Source organism: Salvia splendens, chromosome 16 (genome assembly GCF_004379255.2).
Source record: "Salvia splendens isolate huo1 chromosome 16, SspV2, whole genome shotgun sequence".
NCBI lineage: Eukaryota > Viridiplantae > Streptophyta > Magnoliopsida > Lamiales > Lamiaceae > Salvia > Salvia splendens.
Genome location: NC_056047.1, coordinates 20,681,613 through 20,706,230, shown reverse-complemented (window position 1 = coordinate 20,706,230; position 24,618 = coordinate 20,681,613). Strand labels below are relative to the sequence as shown.

The 24,618-nt window shown below is 41.7% G+C and overlaps 1 long non-coding RNA gene across 1 annotated transcript; it reads left to right on the top strand.

The window, feature by feature from the left end:
- The first annotated feature begins 329 nt into the window (after positions 1 to 329).
- LOC121771218 lies at positions 330 to 1,349 on the top strand. The gene is made up of 2 exons (XR_006043963.1): positions 330 to 743; positions 1,029 to 1,349. It is a non-coding gene; the product is annotated as an uncharacterized LOC121771218 (long non-coding RNA).
- Positions 1,350 to 24,618: the final 23,269 nt, after the last annotated feature.

Here is a 24,618-nt window from a genome sequence, read left to right as displayed (position 1 = left end):
AGCGCATGCTTAACTTTTCGTAATTATTTACCGTTGAAAAAGTATCATTTCATACTTAGGTAAATTATTCATTCTACAAAAGTCTTCCGGGAATTAATTAAATAATTCGCCACGATTATTTATCGGCCCAACGATTTAATTAAAGTCCAAGAATTAAAGAGTTGCCCCCAACCAAAATCTCCTTAATATTAAAAAGAAAGGCCCATTCTTATTTTCTCAATTTTTACCTTTAGAGTCCAAACAATTGAAAGGTTTGGCCCAATTTCTACAAACAACAAAAGAGGCCCAATCTTCTTCACTCTCATACCCCACTTCTCTCTCTCCTCTTATCTTCTTCTTCTCTATCTTCTCTCTACCCGCCTCTCTCTCGGGGAAGAAAAAAAAAAGAACGCAGCAGCCGCCTCTGCCGTGAAGACACGCCCCCGTAGCTGCTGAACCGGCCTGCTGTTCGTCGGCGTCTCCACTCCTCGGCGGAAATCGCCGCTGCAGCGAGGAGGGAGGACGCCGTGTGCTGCCATCGCTGCTCACTGCCGTCGCTGTGCGGTCGCTGCCGCCGCTGACCGCCACTGCTGCTCCGTCGCCGCCTGGAGTCAGCCGCCGCTGCTGCTCCGTCGATAGTTGCTGCTGCCACGAGGAGGAGCCGCTGCTGTCACCGGCAGCTCGCCGCTGCCGGCTGCTTCCTCTTCTCCGGAAACACTCCGAACCACCCCGAATCAACCCGCAACAAGCGTTCTCATTATAAAGTTAAGTTCTTTCATATCTTCGATTGTGTTCGGCGCTTGTTCGATTGGTTGATTGTTAATTGGTTGAGTTGGTTATGGAAAGGAATTATGAAATTGATATATGCAAGCTATCATTTAATCATGCTTTAAGATTTAGAAAAGAGTATACCTCAAAAAAAATGGTTGATTTTGGTGGTGAATGGACAAGAATGGTGAAAACAAGAATGAACTCTTTCTCCTCCTACTTCCTCTCGGCTCTCTCTCGATTTCTCTCACTCTCTCTCTCTCTCTTTTTCTTGTTTGAAGTTGTGGATGTGAAGTGTTAGAGAAGAGCATAAGTTGAGGAGTGGTGGTGACTCTTGGTTTGTGGGTATTGATGGTGGAAGGTAGAAGGTGGAGGAAATGGAGAGTCCCCCCCATGAAGTGGAAAAACCGTCGGCCACCTTGTGGGAAAGAGGAAGAAGAAAGCTTTTGGGCTTGGAAAAAAAAGTAATTCACTTCTATGTTCTGGGCTCAATTAATTTATTTTTGGTTTGGGTTAAAAGATAAATTGGAAGCCCAAGTTAGTAACATACTATTATTTGGTGGATTTAAAAAGTAATAAGAATCCAATTATTTTGTATTTAATTGGACTTCAAATTTATTTTGGAAAGTCCAAAATAAATTCATACATTATAATTTTTTTCGTATTTTCCCTCGTCAATTAAAAATTCATGGGAACTTTATTAAATTTCGTTATCTTGTCTTCACAACGATTAAAAAACGCCCAACGCAAAATTATACTATTTGGTGTTGTTCCAAATATAATTCCTTCGAACGTTTCTCGATTTACGTGCGTCATCTTCCATAAAAAGTACGGGCGTTACACCTGAAGACCAGGATAAGACCCTTTTCACTTGCCCATTCGGAACCTATGCATACAGGCGCATGCCTTTCGGCCTATGTAACGCTCCAGGTACGTTTCAACGATGTATGATGAGCATATTCTCCGATTTGATTGAGGACTGCATAGAGATATTCATGGATGACTTCACGGTCTACAGAGACTCTTTCGACTCTTGCCTTCATCATTTGGACATAGTTCTAGAAAGGTGTCAAACAAAAAGTCTGGTTTTGAATTTTGAGAAGTGTCATTTTATGGTCACTGAGGGGATTGTTCTAGGACACGTGGTTTCAGAGAGAGGAATCCAGGTGGATCGAGTCAAGGTGGATGTTATATCCAAATTACCGTTCCCTACTGATCAGAAGGGGATAAGGGGTTTTCTAGGGCACGTCGGGTTTTATCGAAGATTTATCAAGGATTTCTCCAAGATCGCCCAACCCCTTACCCGACTTCTTCAGAATGAAGTGAAGTTCGTCTTTGATGAGCAATGCAAGGCCGCTTTCAACCTTCTCAAGGAAAAGCTGATATCCGCACCTATCATACGGGCTCCTGACTGGGACTACCCTTTCGAAGTGATGTGCGACGCCAGCGATTATGCAGTGGGAGCCGTACTGGGTCAGAAGATCGATGGGAAGAGGTACGTAATTTTTTATGCATCTAAGACACTGAATCAAGCCCAGCGGAATTACGATACCACTGAAAAAGAGATGCTGGCAGTGGTGTATTCTTTCGAAAAGTTCCGGCCATATTTGTTGGGATCCAAGGTCATCGTTTATACTGACCATGCAGCGATTAAGTATCTGATTGCCAAGAAGGAATCCAAACCCCGCTTGATCTGATGGGTCCTCTTGTTAAAAGAATTTGATTGGGCAGTGGAAGATAAGAGAGGAGTCGAGAACAAGGTGGCGGACCATTTAAGTAGAGTAGTGCAAGATGGAAATAGTGAAGAGGTGCACGACAAGTTTCCAGAAGAGCATTTATGTGAGGTAATTTTTGAGGTCAGGAAGATTGACTGGGAAGAAGTGATGAAGCTTACTGGCCAGTACGATACAGGAAAAGGAAAAGAAAAGGTAGAGCAAGAACCATGGTATGCAGACCTAGCCAACTACCTAGTGACTGGAGAGCTTCCAGAAGTACCGAGTATTACCAAGGCCCAAAGAATGAAGATCAAGAGTGAAGCAAAATACTACTTTTGGGACGACCCATATCTGTGGAGAGTGGGATCCGATCAAGTGATAAGGAGGTGCGTTCCTGACTGGGAGTAAAGGGACGTTCTGATCCATTTCCACTCGTTAGCGTGTGGAGGACATTTCGGATCCAAAAAGACGGCAAGGAAGATTCTGGATAGCGGCTTTTATTGGCCAACCCTCAACAAGGATGCGTACGAGTTCTGTAGAAGTTGTGAACGCTGTCAACTGACCGGTGGGATATCTGCAAAAGATGAGATGCCCCAAGTTCCGGTAATTGTCTGTGAGTTATTCGACATATAGGGAATGGACTTCATGGGTCCTTTTCCTTCGTCCTATGGCAATTTGTATATCCTAGTTGTAGTGGATTACGTCTCCAAGTGGGTAGAAGCCAAGGCCACAAGCACGTGTGAAGCAAGGGAGGTGGCCAAGTTCCTCAAAAGTAATATTTTCAGTCGATTCGGAGTACCAAAGGCCATAATATCCGATCAAGGCACCCACTTTTGTAACCGCACCTTCGAAGCCTTGATGAAGAAGTACGGTGTGCATCACAGACTATCAAGCCCCTACCACCCGCAAGCGAACGGGCAGGCAGAGATCTCTAACCGAGAGATAAAGAAGATTCTGGAGAAGACCGTAAATCCTTCCAGGAAGGACTGGAGTATGAGGTTAGAAGATGCTTTATGGTCTTATCGGACAGCCTACAAGACCCCCATAGGGATGTCCCCGTACCGGATTGTTTTTGGAAAGATGTGCCACTTACCGGTGGGAATTGAACACCGGGCATACTGGGCAGTACAACAAGTGAATATGGATGCTACAGCCTGTGAAGAGGAAAGGAAGCTGCAGTTGCAGGAGCTTGAGGAATTTAGATTGGAGTCGTTTGACTCAGCCATGTGGTACGAGGAGCGAACCAAACTATGGCACGACAGGAATCTGAGGACCAAGGATCTCCATGTTGGGCAGAAAGTACTACTCTTCCAGTCGAGGTTGAAGCTCATGCCTGGAAAACTCAAGTCGAAATGGACAGGGCCTTATGTCATCACCGCACTCCGTTCTAATGGAGCAGTGGAGATTTCAGGGAGTCTTCCTAACTCTGAACCCTTTTATTGTGAATGGGCATAGGCTGAAGGTATTTAGGGCCAATAGTGATGTGGCTGTAGTGGATGAAATCCCACTGCAACCATATACTCAGGTTTCATACTGACCGGTAGGATGGGGATTGGAATTCCACTGGGCTAGCTCCTTTTAGCGTAATGTGCATATGCTGGCAAAGTAGAATTCCAATTTTCCTAAGGAAGATGTAAATATGATACATATTTGGTAGTTAATTAATTTGAACCTTTGCATGCTAGTTAGTTTTAAGAAAAACCAAAAATATTTTTCGGACCTCAAATATTAATTGGGAGTACGCACTGACCATCAGAATACCATGTTGGTGAAACTCCTATTTTATTTAAGTGTCCTTTTTACTTTATTTCTAATCTAGGGAAATATAGGGGGAAATCATTAAGGGACGAATTTGAATTTGTGGACCTTCTGCAGCTTTTGCAGGGTGGCAGCGGCTGGAAGGGGCGCGTGAGCAGAGAGAGTGGACACGCCGACCAATCAGAAGTCGGTATTCTCAACCGCCTCTCCCTCGAAACGACGCGATTTGGAACCGCCTATAACCGGTTGCAAACCCACAACTGCCCTATTCCAACCCATAACCAGCCGTCTCCCCAAATTTTCACTTCACAATTTCACTCTGCAAATTTTTCTCTCTGCAAAATTTCCACCGTCACTCCACAAACACCAACCCCCACTTTATACCCAGAATTTCACAGATCTAAGCCATGGGAAGGAAGGCATTCACAACAAAAATCAAACCCACTTCAACTCGCAGGGAAGAAAAAATAGAATCACCACCACCGCAGGAAGAACGGCCGCCGAGCCCACAACCGCAACCGCAACCATCGGAGCCGGCTCCTCAAGCACCAACAATGGTCTCCTTGGAAGCAATGGCGGCGTTTCTTCGACAGCAGGACCCCAATAGGGATTGGTCGGCGGCGCTGGCCGGTTTGGGTCAAACCGGGGGACAAGAGAGAGTAATCGGAGAAAATCCTTCGGAACCGATTGTGCCATCTACAGCAACACTCCCCACCCCCATTGCGACTTCCTCCGGAATTCCACCAAAAAGAGAAGCTCCATCGACTACCCCACCACCTAAGTCCTCGGAACCCTCAGAAACTCAACAACACAGTGATTCAATGGAGATTGACCCCATTTCAGCTCATTACGATTCCGACTCGGAAGAACGTGAAGCGAGGAAAGGTCAGGAACAGGGGAGCCTACAGGGAGCAGTTGAGTCAGAGAAAACGCTGACGACGGGAGTCGTTCCCCGAAAAGTGGCGAGGGAGGAGATAGATCTGAACAAATCAGCCAAGAAGTAGGGCCTAATGACCGATGAGGAATTTCAGGCTATTTTAGATGATGTCAATCGGATGGAAGATGACACTGCTTTGGTGGCTGAGGGGCTAGACCTCGCATCACGAGCAGTAGGAGAGAGTGAAGGAGCCGAAGAAGGAAACTGCTCGGAAAGCCAAGCTAGGGAAGAAGAGATTATGCCGGAATCACCCCAGCCAGAAGCAGAGAGGGGTGATACATCTATTGAAGCACAGGAAACGAAAGCAAAAGAAACATAAGCAAGACCAGAAGTACCCAACCCAGTGGCACCTCCGGTGACAAAACCGAAGGCCGTCAAGAGGAAGTTGGTGTTGAAGGGCGAACCTAAGGCTAGACAGCCAAAGCCGGAAAGGGTATCTCAACGATGCTTTGGGAAGTGGGAAGCTAGTAAGGCGACGCCGAACACAGAGGCAGGTCCTGTGGAGATCTTGAGTGAAGAAGAGAGGACCACTCCCACAAAACCTGGGGAGGAGTCTTTACCTATTACTGACCTAGAGGATACTGCAATGGAAACCGAAGCGGTCTCTGCAACACTGAGTGGCCAAGGTGAAGAGACTGACGGGATGGCTGAGGGTCTGGACCTCGCATCCAGGTCAGTAGGCCACAAGGAGACCAGTCGTACTACCCAGGATCAATTTTCAACACGAGCTGAGAAGGAACCTGAAGAAAAGAAAGACGAGGATGATGGAGAAGGAGCTAGATACCGTGAAGAGGGAAAACGGAAGGGGAAGGCCCCTTTGAAGAAGAAGCCCAGCAACAAGAATCCACGTACAGTGAACACTGGCATAGTCATTACTGAGTCAGTTCAGCGAGCCAAGGAATACCGGAGGGAACAGAGTGATAGCGAATACGATGTCAGTGAAGAGTCAGAATCGGACAGCGGTATTTCCCTAGAGAACCAGGAGTACAGTGAGCAACAGCTTCCGCACGATCATCGGGAGCTAGTACATCCCCCGGTAGAGAGACTGAGGTACCGACGCTGGACAGTGGACCTTACTGATGATCTGGTGGAGGAGATGAAGCTTTTCGACTCGAATGAGCTACAAAAAGTTTTCGATAGCAAGGATGACGGGAGTAAGCAAGTGAAGAGCGGAATGGTACTTCATATTCCTTCTTTAGATGAGTTAGGTGCCCGCGAGCAGTTTCTCTCTTATTTGCACGCGTTAGGATTTGAATGGTTGTTGGAGAATGGAGATCCGAGTGTCCCGGTTAGATTAGCGAAGGAGTTTTTCACGACCTTTAGGTTTAAGGTCACCACTGATCTAGATAAGGAATGTATCAGTTTTAGGCTGTTTGGCGGAGAGATACGAATGAATCTGATTGAGTGGACCGTGCGTCTGGGAATGTGCAGTTTGGAGGAGGCCATAGGGCATGAGTGGAGAAGTAGGGAGCGGGGAATTCCCCGCAAACATGTGGAATTTGAGCCCCATGCGTCATGGGAGGAGTTAACTCACCCAGCCTCTGGAGAATTTGAATCCACTCTCTCTCGCTCAATCCATTTCAATAACCCAATCCTACGCCTAGTCCAGCTTCACTTGGATTTCAATTTGTTGGGGCAGTCGAACTCCGCTGTTAGGACATCGATGACGGAGTTATACCTTCTTTGGTGCGCCAAGCAAGGAAGGAAGTTACATCTGGGTTTTTGGACCGCCTACCAATGCCATCTAATTGCCACCCACCCAGCGAGAAACCTCACTCTCTGCCATATCTTGGGAGTGTTCGTCAAAAACAACATCATCATCACGGAGGCAGAAGACTTATCCGACCAGATCATGGTGGATCCTCCTGGTCTCTTTGATACACCTTTGTTCGTCCGAACGAACACCATTTACATGAGGCAGGGCGTACCACGTTTCTACGCAATGGGAGAAGAAGCTATACCGACTGGGAGATCTGCAGCACATCTGGGAACACAATATCAGGAGCAGAGACAGGAAAAGCTAGAGAAGGCAGTGGAAGAGTTGGCGGAAGAGAATCGAAGAGCAAGAGCGGAGTTAAGCCATTTGGCAACTGTGATGGAAGGAATCTTGAAAGAGTTGGGAACCGGGAAGTTGGTCCGTGAATCTGGACCGAAATGCCATGGAGGCCGAACAAATGAACCACGAGTATCAGAGGAGGTATTAACTGAGACGAAAGAAGCAGAGCAGAAAGAAGAGGCGGAACAAGAGGAAGGAGAAGCCGAAGAGTCGACAGAATCTGGGAACAAGCAGTCCGAGAATGAGGAGGAGCAACCGGAAGAACCACCTGCACCACAACCTGCCCCGCGAAGGAGCAGGAGGAACAAGTGACCACCACCCCACCAGACCAGTTAGTTTTCTTTTTATTTTCAGTTTTTAGTTTTTCATATTTTAATTGCGTTTTGTTTTTTTTTAGGTAGTATAATCTGTGTAGTACGTGCGCAAACTACGTTCATAACACTTAGCCTACGCAATAGTCTAAGTGTGAGAAGTAAAGGGTTTGCTATTTTTGGCGCATGTGTTTGTGTTTTTTCTATTTTCCTTTCTTGTATGCAGGTCAACTCACACTTAGCCTATTTATAGTCTAAGTGTGAGGAGTTTGTTGTATATACATGTTTCGTTTTGTTGGTTTCTGTTTAGATTTTTTAAACTCTCCCACTTAGCCTAATATATAGTCTAAGTGTGAGAAGCTTTTAGTATAAGTATGTTTTGTTGAGTTTTGGTATTTCTGTGCGTCAACCATACTGGCCACTACCTTTTTCCACTTCACAGCCCCATCTGAGGACAGACATTGTGAAGTGGGAGGGGGAATGCACTGGCCAGTATGACATTTATACATATGTGTTATCTGTGTTTAAGTGTTTGCGTAGTGTCTAGGTCTAGTTTTTATTTGATTGGGCTTAAAACTCAACTGTCTTGAGCTGACGGTGAGGGGAATTGAGGGAGATAAAACATGCTGGAAAATGGAAACCACCCCCTTAGTATCTCCTAGTCAGTATGGATGATGCGAGTATGAGAGAAAAGCCCACACTTAGAGCCAAAACACAAAAGCTCTCTTTAAATGTGAGTTAAAAGCCTAAAGTGGAACCACTTTCCACTAATTCAGAAAAAAAAAAAAGAGTGGCTGCCACAAGGTGCCTAGGATGAAGTGACTGCATGTAGGAACACTGAAGGCAGTAGGAACCCCCCCCCCCCCAAAAAAAATATTTATTTTCCAACCCTTAGAACCCCACTTTCTAGCCATACACATACCCAGATATAACCCCTAACCCCTGGAATTGTGTGTGCAAGGCATAAGGCAAGAAGGCAACTGGCCAGAAGGTGTACAAGAAAGCAGAATCCAACTGGGCAAGAGTGATTGAAGGCCCAAGGAAGAAAATCGACCAGGGAGTCATCCCAGGTCCCAAAAAAAGAAGGAATAAGGGTGGCGAAGCCACAAAAAAAAGAGAAGAATATGAAGAAAAATGGTCAGAAAAACTTGACCACAAAAAAGAAAGAGAAGGATTAAGGATGGCGAAGCCACAAGAAGCTACTGACCAGTTGGAGATCAAAGCCAGAAGCGCCGGCCAAGAGAAGCAACAACCAAGAGCCCAAATGCACACAGTTCCCCCACATCAAATAAAATAGAAGTTTTTGAACCTTAGAGCCTTAGGAACATCCACCCAAAACACTATAAACCAATAGCCCCGTTTCAAGCCTTTAAGCCCTTCAGTAGCTGCACGTGAAATCTAAGTCCGATGCAATTGTGGTAGAGCAATATGAGAGAATGCAGTCCTAACATTCCCGGTGAAGGTATGAGTGACTGAGTGAACCTAGTGTTTGGCCGAGAGTTTGGGTGATCTTGACGAGCGGATATACTAACTGGGAGAGAAAAGGGGGGCGGCAGAAGTTCAAGGCTGTCTAAGGCCGGATTGCACCTGATCCCGAGGGGAGGGATGGTTGAAAATATAGCCCAATTATTGTGTTAATGTGTCTAAGTGTTTTAGTTTTCTTTTATGTGTTTGTCTTTGTTATGTGTTTTTCTTCGCGTCATAGTTAGAGTCTAGGGTAGGATAGAGTCGGTCAGGGGAGTAACCAGGCTAGAATTCGACTTACTTCTTTTTGTTTGTTCTTCACGCTTGAGGACAAGCATGTGATAAGTGTGAGCAGTTTGATAAGTCGTATTCTAGGCCTTGGTTATTGGTCAGTATAATGTGCATAATTGGTATATATTCTGCAAAACAGTTGCTAAAGTGTGCAGGGAAGTGTTCTAGCCAATAAGTGTTCTAGCCAGTAGGCAAAGCTTCGGATACTTCAGGCGAAAAGGGCGTCAGGATGTTGTTATCCTGACCAGTATGCATGCCAAAAAGGCTCGAGACGGAGAAGAAGGATAGCTGGGAAGATCAGTCGCAAGCAAGGGGGCAAGCAAGGGGGTAAAAGAGTCATTTCATGTTCGAAGTATACACTAAAAATCAAGGGAGGCCTCCCTATAAAAGGAAGCCACTTGGAGAGAAAATGAGCAGTTAGTTAGTTAGTTAACTCCTACGCTTAGTTAGCAATTTCTCTTCGGTAGATCCCTCCTTCAGCATTATCCTTTGTAATTCTCGTTCCTCGCCACAGCCATGGTCACTTGAAGATCATCAGTTCGCTGGAGTTCCATTCTCTCGTTCCAGTCAGCACGATCATAGTTAGCAGTTCCATCGTCCGGAGTGGCAAAAACAATCTTTATTTGCTTTCTAGTTAATCTTGTTTATTTTCTCTACGTTGGATCTTTCACATTTCCAGTATTTTGCTTATTTTGAAGTCTTGGTTGTGATCCAAACGTTTTCTAAATGCTATGAAGTTGTTTTCCAGCATCGGTTCATGTTTGTTTTCGCTTCTTTCTGCCTAGATAGCTTAGATCTAGCTGTTACGGTAATTTGCCATGTGGAATCGCATGTTTTAACTTCTGTAGTTAATCTCTCTGAGTTTGCAAGTCTAGATAGCTGTTAGATTTTACATCTGAATTAGTTAAGTGTGAAAACCCAGTTTACGTGATTTCTGCCACCCTGCATGTTGACCAGTAAGCATAATTGCAGTTTCAGTGTTCGATCTTTTGATTCGAAGTTTTAATTGTAGATCTGAGCTGTGAAGTTTGTTAATCTGTGTTTCTCGTTCATGAAATCTGAGATTGTTGATCTGAGTTTATTCATGTTAAAGAAGATAACATCCACATCCAAGTTTGGGACCACTTTTAATTTTTTAGTTACTTTTACTTTTGTCCTTTACTTTATCTACCTTTTCAGCTGGTACCCTACAGATCTGTCAGTCTAGTCACCTAACTACCTCTTTTCCTCTGATATTCTGTTTAACCTTTTATAGTAAACTAGTACTTTCCATATACTTCCTGAAAACCATGTTCCCCACTTTCCACGTACACAGCCGTCTGTCCAACACCTTTCCTACCTCCTAGTCAGTAGAGTACCACCTTAAATTCCAGTCTAGATAAGTCTCAACCCAAAGCGTGGTAGCTAACCAAACCTTTCCAGAATATCACCACAATTCCCAAAACGCATTCATCTCTGTGGGATTCGACCCCTACCTTCACTATACTACCCAGTAGAAGAGGGTTGAGGAATTATTGATACCAGGTTCAGGTTTAGCAGGGACTTCCATACTGATCAGTAGGATACACCCTTTGCTTGAAACGACACCTGCACAAACCTGCTCTTTCACCATCCTAGGAGGAAAAAGGAGTCATCGTTCCCTCCTCGAGAAAGGAAGAGCCCTTCAGAGAACAAAAAGAGCCACCATCCCAGTGTCAAATCAAATTGATATCCAGGAAGCAGAATTCGGAATGGGCAGACCCTCATACCACCGTGGCAACACACACACTGGAGGCAAATATGCACAAAGGAGACCCCCCCTCCCCAATTCGTTCTCTTTCACGGTGAAGGGGAATAGGGTTGATCCCTATAGAGACAAGACCAAAGCGGGAATAGTAGAAGAGATTCCACTAACCCTGCCCAATCTTATCCAGTAAGAAGGTATAGGGAGCGTTGCGTATTCTTGGGTAGTGTGCTTGATCAAGCAACATAAATCTAAATCGTCGGTCTGATCAAGTGACATCCTAAGGACACCGGTCATTTCCCTTGATAGTGTAGTGTAAATATTTTATGTGTTGTTTATTTCTTAGAAAATTAAAAGTCGGAAGTGGAGGAAAGAAACTGATCAAGTGGAATTATGTGAGCTTTCATCTGGATTTAATTATCCACTTGATCAGTGCAATGTGAGTTAACCAATGGCCACAGTGATTTAACTGATTAGAGGCAGGTGATAATATGACGCCTACAGTCATTGGAGAGGTGTCAGATGGCGCCAACTATCGCAATGAAAGGTCATTTCAGGGAGAAGGAGGAAGCGTATCAGATAAGCTAAGCCAGCTGGCACTCAGAAAAGGCACGCTCGTACGTAAGGAGTCGCAGAGTACGTGAACAGTCGCAGGGATCTCAACCGTCAGAAATCTCAATAGTCGTGGTATCAGTATAATAGGCAAACCTCAGAGCTGTATTTCACTTTCAACCAAAAGTGACTACAGTGCATACCACCCAAGACCAGACCCCTGCCAGACGACTACCACCTCCCTCTACGGCCTCTCCTCCGTCTCGGCGCCCGTCATCCTCTCGGCCACCCTGAGCATCTCCCAGTCAACCCCCCAGGAAACCCTAGTAAAACCCCCCCAATTTAATTTTCATGTTGGTCTGTATATACTGATGTTTCTTTTGTTCTCTTACACTTAGACCTGTGTTGGGTCTAAGTGTAAGAAGTATGCATGCTGTTTTGCTACGTTTGTTTGCCTGCCTATATCTGTTTGGTTATTGTTTCTCTGGTTTTAATCAGCATGTTTTGATTGTTGGCACTGTCTCACACTTAGCCCAGTGTCTGGTCTAAGTGTGAGAAGTTTCCCTTGTTTATTATTGTGCCGTTGCCTGTGCCTAACCCTTTTTTCCACTGCATCCAGTCCCTCGAGGACGAGTTCATATGCAGTGGGGAGGGGGGACGGGTTAGTTACAGTAGGATCATTCATGCACAAAACTTTTCAAAAAATTTCAAAAGAATACAGTTAGTATTAATAAATAGGCAATATCCATGAAATTGGATATGTGGAAGACATGACTACTTTTTGGAAGAGTTAGAAAAATTATTCAGTATGCTTACATGTAAAAACTTGATTGCAAAAACTTAATCAGTTTGAATGACGCAAGTATGATGGAAACGCACAATTTTAAACCAACTGTGAAGCCTCTCTATATGTGAGTTATAAGCCAAAAGTAGAACACTTTCTACTATTTTTACAGAAGAAAATTTTACGAGAGGCCGACTTTTAATATTGAGATGAAAATTGCACAAGTAGTAAGGACTAAAGGCACTAGGTCTTAGCCATTGAGCCGTTTCTCTTCCTTCGTTCCACGAACCTGCCTCATTAATCAAGGCACCCCTTAGTTAACCACTTTGAGCCTATACACTCTTACCCGTTCTTTGAAACCTTAAAACCAAAATTCAAGTTTCATATCACATGAGGAAAGGGGTCAAAGAGATGAAATTTTTCAAAAAGGACAAAAAGGGATAGCAATAGAGTAGTCAGAATAAAAGGTAGTCCGGTTGATCAAGTTAGACAATCGGGTTGATCAAGTTAAAAAAATGTTGAGAAAAAGAAAGGGCAGGAAAAAGTTGTAACCTGACATAGAAAATCAAAAGTTAGGAAATAAGCCGAAAGTTAAAGGCTAAAGGTTGAAATTTGACCAAGTATCCAGTAGAAAAGAATTAATATCCCACTCTGATCCAGCAAGTTTAGTCAAATATTTGGTCTTATGACTCATGTGGTTTTCTTTTTACAGTTTAAATTTTTATCTTAAACTTAGAACCCCTAGAACCCTACCCTAATACGTTACTACCGTTGAACCCTGTTATGACCCAAAACAAAGACCTTAAGGAACTATCTTGTGCAGTCCGATTCAAGGTATTAAATTTGTGGCAATACCGAGTGCACAGTCCTAACATCTCTTGTGGGAAATGAGCGACTGAGTGAATCCAACATTGGTTTAAATTGAGCAATCTTGACAAGCTGACACCTTGATTAAGCAAACGCGAAAGAGAAGAAACATAAGCTACTGGCAAATGGATTGACCTCGACCTCGGGTGTGATTGTTGGAAATTTATTCGGTCTAATGCATACATGTAAATATGTGTTTTTGGTTTTGAGTCATGTTTTTCTTTTTCGTCATCTTTCTTTTTTTTGAAATGATCAAACCATGCCTGAAATTTGCCTTATCTTTTCTTTTTCTTTATACTTGAGGACAAGTATGTTTTAAGTGTGAGCAGTTTGATAAGGCCTATCTCATGCATCGGTTTATGGGTAAAATGTGTACTACTTGATCGGTTTATCGCACAAAACAAGTGTTAATTTTGCAGAAATGCTGCTTGACCAAGGCAACAAAGCCAAACTGATCAAGCAAGTACAATCGGCGGAAAAGGCCAATAAATCAGGGGAGTTGATCAAGGGGAGTAATCAAGCAGTTAGGCAGGGACCACTGACTTCTAGAAGAAGGGCACGTGAGGAAATTAGCTGGATGTGGTGCACCATTCTGTTATCAAGGACAACGTTCTAGAAGGGGACACGTGCTGGCATATGAGACGCAAGGACGGAGCTGAGTCATGAATCTGTTACTCAAAAGCGTCGACATTCTAGAAGGAAAAGCACGTAGCAATCAATGAGTCTCTCATCCTCAGCGTGAGTGAATATTCCCTGTCAAGATTGTTATCCAGTTGGAGGGCGAGTAGAGCTTATAAATAGAGGATGTGCCATCATAAGAAAAGAATCTAATCCTTTACTTTCCGTCTAGTTTAGCTTAGTTCAGTTCTCTAGCTTAGTTTAGTTCTTTAGATAGCTTATCCTAGCTTAGATAAAGTGTTGCTTAGTTAGAAAGGGCGATTGAAGAAGCGCTACAGAATACATGTTATCTGTCAGCGTATTCTGAAGTTTCCCGCCGAGATTCTTCTCGGTTTTACTTGCTTTCGTAGTTTCCCAAAGTGTTAGCTTAGTTTAAACTTCTCGTTGTACTGTTCTCAGTTTTAGTTTAATCAAAGTTATTTCGTTTCCATCCTCGCATTTACTGTTACGTTTTCGCCTGCAATTCACTTGACCCAGTAGTTAAATTTACCTTGATCAAGTCAACAAGTTTAATTCTGCCTAGAGTAAAATCAGTAGTTAAAAACTCCCAAGTTAAAGCGTGGCAGCAGCCAACCCCCTGTTCACTACTTACACACTCGACACACCAACTTCTCTGTGGGATCGACCCCGAACTTGCCGCTTTACTATTAAAGTAGTGCAAAATTGGGAGTTTACAAATTACTTTGGTAGGAAACGAGCGAGAGTGAGTTTGCATCGATCAAGTGACAACGACATTTGCTAACTGATCCAATCGGTTCGGTTATCTTCAATATAACTTGGTCCGAATTCGCGCCCCTCTCGTGGTCCTTCCACTAACTCCGTAGCTCTTCGCATTCTCGGGCTTGCCTCTTGTTGTCATTTTCCTACAAAAGAAAATCAAACTCTAAAAAGAGCACTAAACAATACACAAATACGGGTTTCCCCAAACTTGCATTTAACTATGGCATACATCAAAATCAACAAAGATGTGCAAGTTTGTATAAAATAAGCATTCCATATTATAGCATGTGATCATGTAAAACAAAATCAATAATTTAGAACAACTAAAATCAATGGAAGAATTCATTCTAAACTTAGAAATTAAAATCGATGGAAGAATTCATTCTAAACTCAAAAATTAAGAGTAGGATTCATACCTTGAGTTGGAGAGAATTGGACGATGAAAGCTTGAATTTAGGAATGGAATGGAAGAATGAGAGTGTGGGTGTGTGAATTTGATAATACTTTGTAGTTGGGGTCGTGTGCAATGGAGAATTGGAGAAGATGGTGGAAAGAAGGAGAGAAAACTCACCTTAAATAAGAGAAACTGCGTCTCTGACCCTTCTGTAGCGACCGATGCGCGTGTCGTTATAACGGCGCATCTCTAACAGGTTGCTGCGGTCCGCCCTAGGGCTCGGCCTGTTCCTGCACACTAACAAACTAGGCAACGACCGTTGTGGATTGTGCAGCGGTCGTTACGATTAAATTTTTATAATTTTTTTATGTGCACGAAAATTTAAAGAAAAACAGAAAAACGAAAAAAAACAAAGTAAAAACACGTTGGGTTGCCTCCCAACAAGCGCCTTTGTTTAAAGTGGTTGGCTCGACTTGAAGTGACCTAACTAGGTGGGTGGATCGACGACTCTAGTGTTGAAAACCGTGAATGGGACCAATTTGGTGCAAATCTTTCTCCACCATTTGTATCTTCCATTCGAGGTCTTGATCACGTAGACTTCGGGGTCGACTAGAGATTGTTGCTTCTTGCTCTTCTTCTTCTTAGGCTTCTCCTGCCAGGGAGGTTTAGCATATTTAGGCTTGCTCTTTTTGAGAGTTTGAGGAAGAGGATTAACAATAAAAATAGAATGGTTAGAAAGATCCTCCCCTTCTAATGGCCTAAAAGGCTTAGACGTGTCGGTCATCATGACCGCCCTGCATTCGCGCTCCATCTTAGCTTGTTGCGCCTCTTCATACTTATGCATTTTGCTCTCTATTTTGTAGGTAGAGCGACTGTAGTTGTCACTGATTGTGATCTCGCCTTTACCTACATCAATAAGAGCTTTGCATGTGGCTAGAAAATCTCTGCCTAAGATTAGAGGTACATGATGCACTTTTTATTAGCACTACAAATACCTGCAAGTATACAGAGTAGGAATAGTATAGCTAAAAGTTAGTACCGGATATCGATCACGGGGAAAACAAACACACACTGTCCATCTTCTACTAAAACTCAATTACTATTTGGAGAACCGAAAGTTTTGGGAATTTTTTAAAACAAAGAACAGTAAAAAGCAAAGAAACAACTAATTGCAAATAAGTCACGGAGATAAAAGTATAGAGATAAGGGAATTCCAGGGATGTGCTTTCACAATTATGGTTATACAAATTCCAACTACAACACCCTAGCACAGTTCTTACTTTGATAGAACGAGTCACCTATTTTATGCTCATGAGATGCAAACGTTAATTACAAACATTAGGGTTGTCAATCCTAAATATGTAACTCCTAGAAGCTCCTAAGACCATTATAAAGTTCTCACTCTCAATTAACAGTGTCGTTTTAAAGGAAGCTAATTGTAGTGTCTATTAAGTGGATCTAACTCGTCAACCTCCTCTCACGATTATGTAGCAAGTTATATTAAATCATCACCGAATGTGTCACTCAAACATGAAGTATTATGGAACAACTTAAGGAAGAAACAAAGTAAGAACAAACAGATGTTAAATAGAAATAGAAATTGTATAAACCAATAAAAGTTACTAACACATCCCTAAAATCCTATGAATTTAGTTACACATGATAGAATAAGCTAAAAACATAGATTGAAGGGCAAAAGCAATAAAACTCAAAGGTATAATCCTTGTAGCCTTGATGATCTTGATTCCTTTTTCAACTCCTTGCACAATGAAGCACTCTAACTTTAAGCTCTGGAAATATTTGGCAAAGAGAAGATCTCCTTTTGATGAAGCTTTGAGGGCTATTTATAGGGAGAAAATCGCCTCTCATCATATAAGGAAAAGGGTTGCAAAATATGGTATAACTTGGAGAGAAAGTAGGGCAAATTCTGCTCGCCACTATTTCCCAATGAGCCGAAGCACCTTGGCCAGCAGTCGCTAGCCATCATCCCATAACTCTCTGGACTCTCGGTAGCGGTCGCCACGCATAATCTATCGATCGTTGGGCGTGTCTTGACTTCATGCACAACTTTCCCGGAGCGGGCCGCTACAGTCTTAGCGGTCGTTAGGCGCCAACGGTCACCGACAGCGTTGTAGCGGACCACTGGACATGAAGAACAGCTCCAGATTTCCAACTTTGCGTTTTGACTCCCTTTTTAGGCTCAAATATGCGCATTTCTCACAAAACTTGTCAAAATACCAAAATAGATAAAATATGCTAATAATGGACATATAATGCAACTTTGACATTAAAAACGGACCAAAAGATGGCCTTAAAACTATGCAAAATCCGAGCGTATCAATACATTTTTATCTACTTTCATGTCAAGAATAATGAAGTCGGAAGGGAAGATGAAATCGGCTACCTTTACCAAGACATCCTCAATCATACCCACTGTTTTGATTGCCGAGTTGTCGGCCAACCTTATGATTGCATCCGATGTTTTGAGCGGTCCGATGTTGAGTTTCTCAAAGTATTTCAGTGGCATGATGTTAATGCTAGCCCCTAGATCGCAAAGGGCTTTGTCCACTTTCCCTTCTCCTATCGAGCACCTAATGATGAACTGGCCGGGATCTCTTTGCTTTACGGTCCTCTCCCTTTGAATGATCTCGCTATAATGGTGAGGCAACTTAAGGTCGGCTTTTGTAGGCTTTCTCTTCTTCATCACGGCCTCCCTTAGTAGCTTTGCGTTCTTAGGTATTTCCTGCAACGATTCAACAAGAAGAATATTAGTGTAGACCTTACAGAACATGTTTAGAAAATGCTTGAATTGCTCTTCAAGCTTGAACTTCTTCTTTGGCTGGAAAGGGAGTACAATCTCATTGTGCCGCACGAGTTCCTGTTTAGCTGGCGCCTCTGCCTCTTCGGTGGCGGCCCGCTGCAAGGTGTGCAGCGGTCCGCTGGGAGTCGGGCAGACCCCAGAATCCATTCCGGAGGTGCTGCCTTCATCATTTTTCTGCTTTGTGACACACTTTTTGTTTATGTCGGCCACTCGTGTTGCTGCCTTTACCTTGTCTTCCTCAATCCTTTGTTAGACTTGGTCCATTTGAGTCTTTATGTTAGAGACGGCAGTGGCAATTGTGTTTATTCTAGCCTCGAGGTTGTTCAACCTTGCTTCAACGACTACAATCTTGGTATCATTGGTTTTCCTATCTTGCACTAGCACTTCCAAAATCTTCATGATTCCTTAGTCGTACTTCTTCTCCTATTTCATTGGTTCAACTACTCCACCTTTGCTCACATTAAATCCTACAGGGGGTTGCAAGAAATTATTGTTAGAATATGAAAGGTTAGGACGAGGACGGTTCCCATTATAATTATTGACATTTTCGATGGGATTTGGAGGAGCGTTGGGTTTGGCGACCGCAATGATGGAGGTCAGTGGAGCCGGATCCTCTCTTCTCGATGTATCCATTTGGTCAACCCGAACTCTAAGCTCAGCCAATTCCTTTGCAAAGGAGCTCTCTTCAACCTCCTCGATGGCTGCTACTCTCCTTGAGTTGTGCCTCTCTTTCGACCACATCTTGCTGTTGGCGGCGAATTCCTCTATGACAGCCATGGCATCCGTTCCACTCTTCTGCAAGAATCCTCCATTAGCCCCTGAATCCAACATAGCACGAATTTTCTCGTTAAAACCATTATAAAGGATCCCTACCTAATTGTCCACGGTGAAACCGTGGTTGGGGAACTTGTGGATGAGGCCTTTGAAATGAGAGACCGCCTCGTAGAGGGGCTCATCGTGGCCTTGCATAACTGGAAGATCTCACTCTTGAGCTTTAAGATCGTGCCCAGCGGATAGTACTTGTCGAGGAAGGCAACCACTATATCCTTCCACGTGGAGACTTCCTCTGTGTGTAGACACTCAAACCACTCTTTAGCATAATCAATTAATGAAAAAGGAAAGAGTCTTGCCCTAATGGCGTCGTCGTCGACACCATTTAATTTCAAAGTGTTGGCAATTTCCACGAACTTCGAGAGGTGGCGGTTGACATCTTCTGTGGCCCTACCTGCAAAAGGAAACTGCTCAACCCTTTGTATAAGGGGCATTAGCAATTCAAAATTGTTAGCATCAATACGAGGGCCTTTGGGAAAAGTAATCATATTCCCGTGATTGAACATATGCATCACGGGTGATACGCTCGGATTTTGTAACGTTTTAAGGCCATTATTTGGTTCGTTTTGAGTGTCAAAGTTGCATTACATGTCCATTATTTACATATTTTATCCATTTTGGTATTTTGACGTGTTTTGTGAGAAATATGTAAAATAAAGTAGTAAAAGAGCATAAAAAGGTCAAAATTCAGAAGCTGGAACTGAAGCGCAACCCAGCGGCCCGCTGCACCCAAAGCAGCAGTCGTTGCAACCATTCCAGAGAGTTCCGGTGTTGTCCAGGGGCCCGGTCACGCACGACAGCCTGTGTTTAAACTCATTTTTCCGACGATTCTGAAGTCATATCAGGGCGTGCTACATACCATTCTCTTCTTCTTATAAAGTGCTTCGCGTTGGTACCAAGATCATCTCAATCAGAGTTCTTTGGAGAAAGTTAAAGCTATTCTACGAAGACTGCGCAATGCGGTCAAGTGCTGGCGGGAATTTAAGCAATGAAAGAAACTATTACCTTGTTAAGTCAAATCTTTTCCTTAACCTATGGAGCACGAAATTTCCATCTTTCATATTACTTGGAGGACACTTTTTACCATGTTTAAACCTTTTTCAAGCCTATATATACCCCATAACCTCATTCATAATATTCACCAATTCATAGCCTCAAAAATTGGGGAGCCCCAAGGCTCCTCCTCCAACCCTACTCCTTCATCTTTCACCTTCTTTTTGCCAAATAATTCCAAAGCTTAAATTTGAGAGTACTTCATAGTTCAAGGGGTTGAAGAAGGAATCAAGAGAAGATCAAGGCTACAAGGATTCAACATTTGTGTTTTATTTGCTTTATTTCTTATTTTCTTTTTGACTTCCCTACAATCTATGTTTTTAGTTTATTCTTTCATGCGTAAATAAACTCATAGGATTTTAGGGATGTGTTAGTAACGACTTTGGTTATATAATTCCGTTTTGCTATTTAATATCTGTTTTATTCGTACTTCATTTCTTCCCTAAGTAATTGGATAACGCTTCACCTTTTGAGTGACACATTCTTTGATGATTTAATATAACTTGCTACATAATCATAAGAGGAGGTTGGCGAGTTAGGTCCACTTAGTAGACACTACAATTAGCTTCCCTTAAAACGGCACTGTCAATTGAGAGTGAGGACTTTTCAAGGGTCTTAGGAGCTTTAAGGAGTTACGGATCTAGGATAGACGCCCCTAGTGTTAGTAATCTACGTTTTTATCGCATGAGCATAAATTAGGCGACTCGCTCTATCGAAGTAAGAACTGTGCTAGGGTGTTGTAGTTGGAATTTGTATAACCATAACTGTGAACGCACATCCCTGGAATTCCCTTATCTCTCATATCTTTATCTTTGTGATTTATTTGCAATTAGTTGTTTACTTGCTTTTACTTGTTTTATTTTCAAAAATCTCCAAAACTCTTGTTTCTCTAGATAGTATTTGACGCTTCGTATATGATAGCCATTTGCAATTATATTCCTTGTATTCGATATCTCGGTACTGACCTTTAGCTATACTATTCTGCCTTGTATACTTGCAAGTAGTTGTAGTGCTAAAAAATAGTGCATCAACGGGCACTATCTTCTTATTCCTCTTTTTCTACACCTCGGGGGCAGCCCTCTCCGCGTCTCTCTCATCCATCAATAACTTGACTGTGGCTTGAAGTCTCTCTAGCTCTGTTCTGTCTGCCATTGATCCTTGATCACTTCTTATTTTCCTACGAGTCCTTTCAAGTTCGAGATCGAGCGGCTCTAAGATGTTATTCCCAGAACGCGTTCGCATACACAACATGAAAGAAACAAAACAAAAACCAAATTAAACAAAAATTAAAAATAGAAAGCAATTAAAATCCAAAGTAGTAAAATTTTCCGTTTGAAGATATTAATCACAAAGTGAATGTATTCCCCGGCAACAACGCCAAAAACTTGATGCACTATTTTTTAGCACTATAAATACCTGCAAGTATACATAGTAGATTTAGTATAGCTAAAGGTCAGTACCGGATATCGATCATGGGGAAAACAATCACCAATTGTCTACCTTATACTCCCTCCGTCCCGGAGATTAAGGAATGAGTGTATAGCAAAGTCAACAATTGCGGTTGTAGGTGATAATTTTTACTAAAAATGGAAAGAGTGCAAATAACTTGGGATGCCCAGAAAGGAAATAAGTGCAAGTAGTCCGGGACGGAGGGAGTACTAAAACTCAATTACTATTTGGAAAACCGAAAGTTTTGGGAATTTTTTAGAACAAAGAACACTTGAAAACAATAAACAACTAATTACAAATAAATCACGGAGATAAAAGATAAGAGATAAGAGAATTCTAGGGATGTGCGTTCACAGTTATGGTTATACAAATTCCAACTACAACACCCTAGCACAGTTCTTACTTTGATAGAACGAGTCACCTAGCTTATGCTCATGCGATGTAAACGTTGATTACTAACACTAGGGTTGTCAATCCTAGATCCGTAACTCCTAAAAGCTCCTAAGACCCTTGAAAAGTCCTCACTCTCAATTAACAGTGTCGTTTTAAGGGAAGCTAATTGTAGTGTCCATTAAGTGGATCTAACTCGCCAACCTCCTCTCACGATTATGTAGCAAGTTATATTAATTCATCACAGAATGTATCACTCAAACGTGAAGTATTATCCAATTACTTAAAGAAAGAAACAAAGTAAGAACAAAATAGATATTAAATAGAAAACGGAATTGTATAACCAAAGTTGTTACTAACACATCCCTAGAATCCTATGAGTTTAATTACACATGATAGAATAAACTAAAAACATAGATTGTAGAGAAGAGAATGAAAACATAAGAACTAAAGCAATAAAACCCAAAGGTAGAATCTTTGTAGCCTTGATGATCTTCTTGAATCTTTCTTCAACCCCTTGCACAATGAAATACTCTTAACTTTTGAACTCTGGAAATATTTTGCAAAGAGAAGAACTCATTTTGATGAAACTTTGGGGGATATTTATAGTGGAGAATTCTTTCCTCCTCAAATAAGGAAAAGGGTTGCAAAGTATGGTAAGTCTTGGAGAAAAAATAGGGCAAATCTGCTCGCCGCCTTTTCCCAGCTGGCCGCTGCACCTTGGCCAGCGGTCGCTGTGGGTTGATCCGGAGCTTCTGTCTCTTGGGCAGCGGTCACTGCACTTGTTTCAGTGGTCGCTGGCAATCATCCTGTAACTCTCTGGACTCTTTGTAGCGGTCGCTATGCACACCCCAGCGGTCACTGGGCGTGTTCTTCCTTTCATGCACAACTTTCCCGGGGCGGGCCGCTACTGGCTTAGCGGTCTCTTGGCGCCAGCGGTCGCTGGTTGTGTTGCAGCGGACCGCTGGACGTCTTGAATAGCTCCAAATTTATAACTCTCTTTTTGGGCTCAAATATGCACGTTTCTCACAAAACACATCAAAATACCAAAATGGATAAAACATACGAAATATAGACATGAATTGTGATTTTGAAATTAAAAACGGACCAAATAAAGGCCTTAAAACCGTGCAAAATCCGAGCGTATCAACCCTCTAGACTGGGGAAGCCCTGTAATGAAGTCCATTGAAACATCATCCCACACCTGCGAAGGAACGGGTAAGGGTTGAAGTAACCCAGCCGGCTTCTGGGTGGAGTACTTGGTGGATTGGCAAACTATACAGGAGTCCACAAAATCTTGAACATCTTTCCTCATCCGGGGCCAATAAAACCCTGCAGATAGCAACCTGAAAGTGCGATCGTGGCCCGGATGATCGGCCAACGGGATGCTAAGGTGTTCTTCCAGCACATAGTTAGGATTCCGTTTGTATTTCCCTGTATTTAGTATTTTGTAATCTTATAATCCTTTTTTTTATATTTCGCTTGTTACCTCCGAGACTAGTCATCTCAGTATGCGGTGTAATACTAAAGAGCTTCCGATAATCAGTGAACCATTGTGGTATGATCCCTACAGATAGTTTAAGCCCTCGTCTAAGTCAGTTTTAGCTCACAAATTGCTTATTCAAATGCAAGTTTAATATTAGCAAGACACATATACTTTATGTCTCCTGAGACTTCAACACATGTATTCCTTCAAAGTTGTCCAACTATTTTATTATCAAAATATGTATAATCAAAATTCTATTTCAGCAAATTATATCTAGTGAGTAGTACTGCTTATTTATATAGTAGTACTGCTTTAAAATTCAAACGGTAAATCAATTTTCTTTTCTATGTAAACGCAATCTGGAATGCATGGAAAATATTCTCAAGTTAATAAGTTGTGTACATGCATAAATGTTTTTCATGCACACATCTCATTCAACTATATCCAAACAAACACATATTATATTTTATTATCTAAGTTATTATATGTACACGTTGGTTTATATAATTATACACTACTGATTTTGATAATTATTTTACACGTATAAATACATATTAATTCTATTGGCTCTTAATAATCAATTATATACTGCCCTTGCAATACTCATTTAATATGTTTAATATGCTATTGACAATTTTATATGCATATGAAAATAAAAATATAGATACTTATATAAAATAATATATTTATGGGTTAAGGATGTCACAGAAGGAGTAGTCTGTATTGAATGTGGATAAAAACAAATAATTTTGGAGTTATAAAATAGTTTGAACTAAAAAAAATACAAAAATGGTCTGAATTTATAAAAAATAAATAAAAATAATAGTAAGAGGTTATTTACCTATAAATTCTCTAACCTTTTATTATTGAATTTAAATACATGAAATTTGAATTTTTTTCTGATTTTTCAAGATATAACAAATAGTCCAATATAATTTTAAAAAAATATTATCTAAAAAACTAAACATTACAATTGAGAAAATGCTAAATTAGAGTAATTCAAAAAATAATAATTTTGATTCAACTTGTCCTCTGGGAACAAAAGTAATAATCTCATGATTCATGTATTTAAATTGAAAATGATAGTTCAGGAAAAAAATTTAAAAAAAAAGTTGAAAGTTTGTAAATTTGCATACTAATAACATGCCATATTATTTGTTCACATTAACATTTCGCCATGCATGTAAGTAGTAATATGTTTAAACTTATTTTGATCGAAATTTTCCGTTGAAGGGAAAAATTATTAAACTCAAAATTCATATATTCAAATTAAAAAATACTGAGTACTATAAATTTGGGAGGGAAAGTCAGAAAACATTGAAAGTTTGTATATTTTACAAATAGATATCCCAAAAATTAACGTACAGGAAGAACATAAGATTGTGTTCCGTAAAATTCCTTCCTTCGCTTTATAAAAGTTAGAATTCCAATCTTTCTGTTTTAGAAAATATAAAGTTTCTCAAAATTTCTTTATGTTAATCATAAATTCTCCTTCTGTTAACTAGATCTTTTTTTTATCTCTAATGATCGCACAATTTAGGCCATAAACTATAATTAATAGAAAATACATAAATTTCTGAAAATTTCTTTA